Source organism: Symphodus melops (genome assembly GCF_947650265.1).
Source record: "Symphodus melops genome assembly, chromosome: 4".
NCBI classification, from domain to species: domain Eukaryota; kingdom Metazoa; phylum Chordata; class Actinopteri; order Labriformes; family Labridae; genus Symphodus; species Symphodus melops.
This window is the reverse complement of record NC_136694.1, coordinates 23207767-23217079: the sequence shown is the minus strand read 5'-3', so window position 1 is coordinate 23217079 and position 9313 is coordinate 23207767. Positions and strand designations below refer to the sequence as shown.

At 37.0% G+C, this 9313-nt stretch overlaps 1 protein-coding gene across 1 annotated transcript in view; it reads right to left on the bottom strand.

Moving 5' to 3' along the window:
* The window catches only part of LOC306822232 (guanine nucleotide-binding protein G(s) subunit alpha-like), a 103164-nt gene extending 99856 nt beyond the window's left edge, over window positions 1–3308 (bottom strand). The window contains exon 1 of the mRNA XM_079341098.1: window positions 3297–3308. The gene's annotated coding sequence lies outside the window, so the exon portion shown is untranslated. The remainder of the gene's footprint in view (window positions 1–3296) is intronic.
* Between the last annotated feature and the right edge of the window lie 6005 nt (window positions 3309–9313).

The window sequence follows — 9313 nt, the reverse complement described above, 5'->3', positions numbered from 1 at the left end:
TCAAAACTACCATTTATATTGCCTCGTAGAAATAATTATAATCGATAAGAGCCGTAATCTTTGAATACCTTCCTGAAACATGGAAAGAAATAATACCACACTGCGTTTTCACCCTCGAAATTACATAATTTGGACATGTTGTCAAAATTATTGCATGTTGTCACTTAATGTTGCATTTATATTTATAAATATAAGTTCAAATATAATAACCTCATACGCCGTCGATGCAGTAGGTTGTTTAATTTTTTGCTGTGTTAATGTACACTTAGACTACCAGTAAAAAAAAAAATTGCACTAATGTCATAAAGAAAACAACCACGAGATAGATTCATGTTTTTCTGCACACTTCTTGACTCATATAGTCAGAAAAAATGTGGCTTTGTATTCCGAATGGGATTGCAAAATGTAGAATTTTAATTATTTTATGAAGAGCAAAGGCAGTTCACAGCCTTTTCAAAATCCTCTAGCTTAATGAAAGACCTGAGCATTTTACTTTGAAATAAAACAATTTTTACAACTCTTGATGAAGCAAGGTCATAGTAAAGCAGCCTAACCTCCAATAGCTGTGAATTAGTAGAGCGTCTAAATCAAACCACAAAGAATGAATACAGTATTCCATGCACATTGCGTTCCTCAATAACATGCAGGTTATGAAAATGTAAGCAAAACAAACAAATGATGTCTATCCATTTTAAAAGGTCAGCTCATGAACAAAACAGGCTTTTCCTATTTACTTCTTGAGACTCAGGTTTGAACATTAGCTGTTAGTTGTTTTCAGTTTTGTACAGCTAATGCACATTATAATCAAATGGTGTAAATACAAATTCTATGGAGCAAATAACGAAACAATGTTTTAAAAGTCTTGTCACTTACTGTAAAGACAGAATCTGCCACAAAAAGTCAGAAAAACTCCAGTATGTGTTCATTTCTTCAAGAATTTCTGAGGCTACTATTCCACTGTCAATAACGAACCTTCAAGCTCACAATCAACAATGAATGAAGCATTTAAAATGGCACATGACCTTGCAAAGCCTTCTCTGATTTTCATTTAGACTGCCGCCAGGCTAATCACAGTCACAACTGTGTAAAAATGCAACATTATTGGAAACATTTGGCAATGCTTAAATTGCCATACCCTATGGATGGATTGATTTTCATCTCAGCAGAGGGATCCCCTTACTCTTAATGTAGCCTCACAAGAGCTCTTATGTCAGGACCAATTTGAATTTAAACACCACTTTTTTTTGAGCCAGTTATCACAAAGGGTTTAATCTCTATCCAGCTCATCTGTTCGTTTGTGTGCTATAAACTGATTACCTAATACAAACAAGCTAACGCTCACATCCAAGATGTGTTCACATTTAGCAAAATACGCCTTTGTGCATGAAGCACATCATGCTAAAGTTACTAAGCAGACTCTTCATCTCGTTTAAAATAGTTGGTCTAGGCAAAGTGGTCATTTGCTTATGGGTTTACCAATCAAAATAGAGTACAATGTGAATAACTAAAGGAACATATATTTTCACTGAGTTTAAGTTGTTCACATTTTCCTATATAATCATTGATATTAAACACATCTTCATATCATGTTCATTCTGCTTTCCCATGACTGTCATATAACTCTTAAGTCATATAACTCAATAAATCCCTTACCCTGACCACACATAAAGCAGTGGGAGTTATTTATTTGTAGATATCTAATTCCCAACCTTCTGTGGCAGCCTGACTAAGTCAGTCCACCCCTGCATTGTGTCTAGTTGTAGCTTTTGGGTGGAAATATCATTCCTCCTGGACAGATAAATTCTATCTGGCATCCTGTTTTTGTTTTCATTGTCCTCTCAGCTTTTCTTGCAGACAGGCCAGTTCATTCCAGGGCTGCGGTGTATGAGCATGTGTTTGCTCAGAGCGTGTGGGCGGGAGACAGAGAGAGAATGTGAGGAGGGAACACACACAGATCGACAGAAAGAGACACACAGACACAGCGATGGAGAGCACAGAGGCCCTGTAAAGTAATCCGCTCTCTTCCTGTCATTGTCTAATCTCAGGGACCCACAAAAGGCTCGGGTGAGCTGTGAGCCTCCTGGACATCAGCTGGCTCCCCCTCCTGTCAGCCCCCTCCTCCTACGGCTGCACTGCGTTACCAGGGAAACAAAGAATATGCCTGCAGATGATGCATCGTCCCCTGCTTTTGCAATTATGGAGCCAATTATACCTTCAACAGGCTGTTTTACATACAACAAGCAGACAAGCAGTTCATGTCATGACACAAAAGAAATGTTAAAGCAGTGATGGGAAGTTTTACTGCTAAGCTTTAAAAAATCATAAAGAAGGCTTTGATTTAAATTGATCTACTTTTTGAATTAAAATTGTAATATGGCAGAGCCACTCACTTATATACAGCAAAATGTTGTATGGTTTGCAATTTAGCATGCATTTAGGTATCCAGAGGATAATTCTTACTGACTTTGGTGATTCCTTGTTTAATTTTAATCTAGCATCAGATGCTCAAAGTCCTAAATAATCGAGTGAAATATCTCCACATTAATTTAATCGATCAGCAATAATTAATACAGACATTCATGGTCCTCAGAGGATGAATGTTAAAGACTTTTGAGTGTTATAGATCCACATATCATCAGATTATCCATAATTCATTTGTGATTCGATACAAATTAATAGTTCCTCTTTCTTTGGTTTTTGAATGAAAAACAAGAGATCCATTCTGCTTCCAATCAAAAAACATAAAAACAAACCAATGTTGGCCCCTTTTTTTCGATTTTTGCTATTCCTGCAGATGCAGAAATGAAAGTGTCAGAATAAAAGCATAGAGGAAGAGAGAATATTTGTCAGGCAGATGATCTATTGCAACATCACCAGAGAGTGAAAGATGATTAAAACAGCTACATAAAGATCCTTTTTTGGTCAGTTTAATTTCAACATGACATAGCTTAGCATGATGTGTGTGATATGATTTAGTGTAAGGCCCTGTCGTCTTTCCAAAATACAACAGGCTTATCCAAAATGATGACGTAAAACGATTGAGTATGGAGAAACATTGGTTCCAATGCACAGTAACTGGCTTTAATGTTATTCTAGGTAAAAGGGCTATACAGAATGCATTTTAAAGCTTATAAAACTCTTCTAAACATCTATTTTTAGATATCTTTTGTATTTGCACACTTTTTTGCACCTGTTCCCTGTAACTGTCCATGCCTGCATGACCTCGTTACAAGTTTGACAAATGGCCGATGAAACTCTGTCTCAAGCAAGAAACCCTATCTGTGCTGATTATCTACTTCCTTTAACACTGACATATTACCTCTGACAACCCATGTCATGCATGTGTAGTCTTGCAGCTGTCACCCAGTTTAGGTCAGTAAAAATATAAAACAAAAGCTTGTTTGCACTGAGCTGAAAAAAAAAGTTGATGCGCAGGTTCTTTTGTTATTTTTTTTAAATCGGCTTAGATACAGACATGTCACGTGTGTGTAACGAGCAGCATTTCTAAATTCCTTAAGGCTTTTAGCTGTTGATGGTTGAAGACCTGGGAAAAGGGCCAGACACCTGCCGAGCCAGACACTTGCTTACTCTGTCACACTTCACAACAGCACGTGCCAACATGCCCTGCCTATGATATCTAGCAGATTCACTGGATTAAGACTGTTTTTGCCAGAACAAAGACTGAGTCAACAGTTCGCTGCTTTTTACTAACAGTTCTTAAATTCCTTATAATGAGCTTCCTGTGTCACAGGTAAACAATGCACAAATTAAGATGCATTACATATTTTGTGTTTCTAATAATACTTTTGTTTATACAAACAGGTCTGACTGGAAAAATATTCTAACACCAGAGTTAAACAAAACATCGCCACACAAAGTAAAACTTAAAACAGATACTCTTCAAAACTATTCATTTCTTCTTTTTCAGAATGCCAGCACAGCTTTAATTTCTTAACTGTGGATTTATTTATACTCTTAGTATACAGGAAGAGTGGGGCGATTACATAAATTCACAAACAATGACCACTATTCAAGCAGGCTTTAAGTGGCTAGCTATTTTTAACCACCTCTCTCTATTTCATGGGGATATCCCGCATTGGGATTAACCCTGATTTGGACAGGGAAACACAGTACCAGTATTTGGATGCTCAGCAGCACGAGTTGTGATGACGTTTGGTCAGGGAATTAGATGACGTGAACAGGGGAAAATAGAAGAATAAAGTAAGTAAGTAAGTAATGATTTATTAATGCAAAGAATGCCATTATTTAAATAACAGGACCAGCTTGCTTGACCAAATTCACAGAATTATAAACAAACTCAATGATAAAAATATGCAACATATTATGGTCTACTATCCTGTGGCAAATCTTTTCTTTACCCCCGGAGTATTTTTTTTATTATCAGAAATTGTGTAGTTATTACAGCAGGAAGGAGTATAGTGTGTATAGAATCACCATTAAGTAAAACACAAAGAACCTTTTTTTGTATGGAAATGCTCACTTTGATTATTGGAAAAGGAATCACAGCTGCCTGAAACAATGACCACACTGTGTAAAAATGGCTGCCTGTTATTTTGGGCTTTAAAAGCATAAACAAACAAACAAATCAACAATGGCAACAGGAGAAGTAAAACAAGACGACAAGAAAGTTATATTAGGTCTTATTTTCTTGTATGACAGAGATCTGTATGCATGTTGTTCTGCACCATACTCAGTAGATTTAAAAAGTGGTCTTAATGGGTGATAATGGGTTCTGTCTTGGCTAACCTGGTCAGTGTACTTACTTAAAATAGTAAATCATGTTATCTTTATGTTGATCATTAGAGTCAGAACTGTGTAAATTGTCTGTATGGTGCAGCATGAAGAGGTGCTGCGGTTCTTCTCTCTAACACTGCCGCCTGTAAAAACTGCTGCTCTGTTGCTGAGGTAAGAAGAAACTTTACGAGGACATTACCAGCTTTATAGCCACTTGGTTTTTCCAGTGTAGATGGAGCGCAATATGAGGTATAACACCACAGCAGCGCCCCTCTGTGTTATAATGAGGGTACTACAAACGACGACACTTACATTACATTTAAACAAATGTATTTTTCCCCCTTCAGGATGTGAACACACAGTGACGTTAATACAGGTCGTTGGTTACAGTTCGTTGTCGGTGTCTGTACTATAGCATTTTTGTTTCAAATGTTGTACTTGTAATTGCCTCACTACACCACTAGAGGGAGCGCCGACCTTTCTGAATGTTTCAGAGGGCGCTTGGCGGAAAATCAAGTAAAATGGCATCTTGTTCTTTAAAAGGGACGGACTTCTCCTTGCAGTAATCTTATTTTGCATTAACTTTCACAGTGTAAACTAAATAGATGTACTGACTGTCATTTCATTGATTTCAATAAGTGTTTTCTAAGGCTTATTCCAATGAAGTGCTTGCTTGATAAATACTTTTCATTAAAGTGGAGTTGATTAAAGTCTCAAGCTTTCTGGCATTTAAATGACCTGCTGGAACACACACATTTCTGAGATAAAGCCGCGACCTGCAGGAATCAACCTATTGAATGTGCAAGACCAGATGAAGTTATTTTTAGAATGATCTCAATCTGCTTTGCTTGAGTATATTTTGATTTTTTTTATGGGCAGACATTGTTTTTTGTATTTTCTTGAAGTTTTCTACATTTCCATGTCAGTGATCTGTCAGAGTCAAAATAAAGTTTTCTAAGCTCGACTAAAAGTACAATATGAGGCACACTCACCATCTCAAACCTCTATGGAAATCCTAGTAGCTCTTCTGCAGAGTCAGACCGCAGAATGCCTCCAGCACAGTGAATTACCCTTCTGCTGGTATATGGGTGTCTAGGCTTATTGAAGATCTGGAAAAACGCTGAGTCATTTATGTTTAAAGAAGCAGAATTTTCCCCCTATATTTACTTCAAAACTGCAAAGAGTTAGTTGTTATTATCCACAAAGATGTTGTGTTTAAGGCATTTACAGTCACTGAATGCACCATTGATAAAATGCCAACTGGAGAATATGGATGAAAGAGACTTTTTTTCTTTTGCTGCCAGTTCAGATGAAAGAGGAGGACAGTATGATGCCTAAAAAAAGGAGTCACAGTTTAATCTGGTTTACTGTCAGATCCTTCGAAAGAGCGCTCAAAGCTTCAGGTTTTCCTTCAGAGCTGTGTTATTGTTCTTCTCAGCGTGACGTGTGGTGGTAATCATTGGCTGCGATGAAAGGATGGAGAGGAGCTCAATACTCTGTTTGAGTGGCAGAATTCGAATGACACACATTGAATCACTTGCCTGCAGCCAGGCATTGAAAGTATATTTACTGAAATCTTTAGTTGAAGGTTTTACTAAACTGAGGTTTTTTTGTGCTACTTTATACATCACAATATTTTCCAGAGAAATACAACACTTTTATATCACTGTACTGTTATCATGACCAGAGTCATTATAGGAAACTTCTGAGATTGTTTTGTAGTCTGTTTCTGAAAGTGTCATGTTGGCCTCATGTCCTGTTTCTGACCTCTATGAAATCCATGCTATCTTAACCTTTTTCATGTTTCCTCCTCAATGTTTTAACACAGTAATCTAGTAATCTTATTGTTCTTTATTTGTTTATTTATTTTAGGTGAAAATAAAAGAAATACACAAACATAAAATTAATATATTGGTGTAGGTTTTCTTTTTCAAAGCTCCACTGAATGACTTTTTTTTGGTTCTTTATTCTGTCCAGGAGGACGGTGTTGTCTGTCCTCCTGCAAAAAAACCCAAATAAATCTGAGTGTCCTTTCACACCATAAACTGCAATCCAGACAAGTCACTATGAAACAGGACCAATCATAATCAATATTTGGATAACAACAAATCAAACAACAACGTGTTTTAAAAACAGCTAAGGGTTTGAAACTAAAGTCAGTCAGACTTTATGTGTTTATGTTTTTTAGCAGCTGCGCCACTCAAGTTGCCTCAATTCGACTTTAACGTCATCAACATGCAAACATCCTGGAGAGTGTACTTCCAGCAAACCCATGTATTTGTTGATTTTCCTTTCTTGTCTTCTGGTCTAATTATTAGGAGACAAACTTTTTCTACTATCTAGAATCGCAAAAAGAAATGCACTACATTCTGATTTTTGCCCCTGCAAAAAATGTAATTTGTAGAGTTCAGGGTTTTTTTTTAGGCCAAGGCCTGATGTCATTTTTCTTTCTGCGTCTTAGCAGAAAATTGTGTGTAGTAAATCCTCTCACCACTTTTATGCCAGAGCTGAGAGGGTATAGGAGCGGCCAGGATGAAGTGAATTTTGAGATTTATTTTCATTCACATAGAAATTTTCAGCAACCTGCGAAGCCATATATTGAAAGCATATTTTCCATTACGGTGCATTGCAGAGTCTGTGAGGGTAACCAGAAATGAGACATGGGTTGTATACATTCATTTCCTTCCATTCTTCTGCTTTCCCACTTTATTCAAATGCCTCTGTCTGTCTTCTCTTGAAAAGTGCTGCTGTCCCCAGGAGATGCCCCCCTCCTTGGACCTCCCAGCAGCAATACAACAGTGAACACTATTTCAATTTCCTGTGCCAGCCAAGTGTTCTTTTTTCCTGGTTGAATGAAGCTGGAGACAACAAGTGTCATTTGCAACTGTCACATTTGCATCTCTATGACGCGTATGTTCTCTTTAAGTGTGTTGCTTTGAGGGTCTTTGCATACTTCAAAGCCCCTCTTCTCTTAAAAATGTGATTCATTTGTTACTTCATTTAAAGGTGTGACCTTCTTGGTATGCTCAATTAGTTATGTGCAGAGTTGAAACCTAAAGGCCTCTTGTGAGAAGTTTTTAGCTGGATATGAACAGACTGGAATGAATGCAGATGACTCTTATTGAGCTGCAAATGAAACCATCAGTGATGAATGATTATTTCTACATAGTTATTTGGAATGCCTTTAACTGCTGCTGCGGTTATAGGCATTCTGCTGCTGCAAGGTGATTTACACAACGCTGCACAAACAGCCATTGTTTACATTTTTGACGGCAACGATTCCCAGGAAGTGGTTTGACTCTTGTAGAAAACAGTTATGCATGTAGACACAAGATCAGCAAAGAGATTAGAAGAAACTGCTTTGTCCACAGGGGGTGCCAAAATCGATACCAACCAAAAATTCTTCACAGGAGCTTTAAATCTGAGTTAGATATTTGCTCATACGAGCATGGCTAGTGACATCAGGGCACACACACACACACACACACACACACACACACACACACACACACACACACACACACACACACACACAAACACACATACACACATGCATATTAACAATTAACTATTCCTGTTTTATTCCTATTTCTGAATGTTTGCCTATAGCACACACTCTTTTTTGGCTGATGATTATTTTCTTATACATTGATTCTGTATTCTGAAATTATTGTTACTAATGTGCTAAAACAAACATGTACCCACAAGTAATTCTTCAAAACATCCCCAGTAGTGTACATTACATTTCTAACTTACTGCTGTTCTGTATAGCATACCAGGCAGACCTAACTTCCCTTACTGTTTACAGACATTGTGCACAATGTATGATATGATATTTTAAAGAAAACTATTTGTGCTTCATATCTTTCCAGACAGGTGTGTTTTCTTGACTCTGTCAGTCAAGCTGTGGATCGAAAAATGACTCTGTCTCTGATTCATGTTTTCTGTTAATATTTCAGACTGGAAACCCTTAAAAATTGTCAGAATGAATACATGATCATGATGTAATGAAATCTCGTTTTAGTAAGAGTGGTGCATCGTTAAAGAATAAAAGCACCATCGACAAAATTGTCTTAAGATTAGTGTTAATCATTCTCCTATTTTATGTAATGGATTATTGGATTATTGCTTACAGTGTATTGTGTAAGCAGGATTTCTTAAATCTTAGTTTACAATGGGATAATGTTGCTCTAAGGCTCTGAGCTGTCCATGTGTTCATATGGTTACCAAAAAGATGAAGAAGAAACAGTCTAAAATAAATACTTTAATAAAATATACAACAATGACGAATACTAAAACAGTGCAGGAAGTCAAAAGCACCATAGGTCTACTTTCAGTGTTGTAAGAATAATAAAAGACTCAAACGCTAAATCCTATTGTCTTCATATGTTCTGTGATACATACAAACACTGGTGTATGAAGGATAGCAGTTCAAACTTACAGTGTATGTTCTGAGGTCATATTGTATCCAAATAGGAAACACTCTTTGCAGAGAAAGTGGTAAAAAATAAACTTCTTGCACAACTCAAGTGAAGTCTGTGGAAAGCAAATTATATTA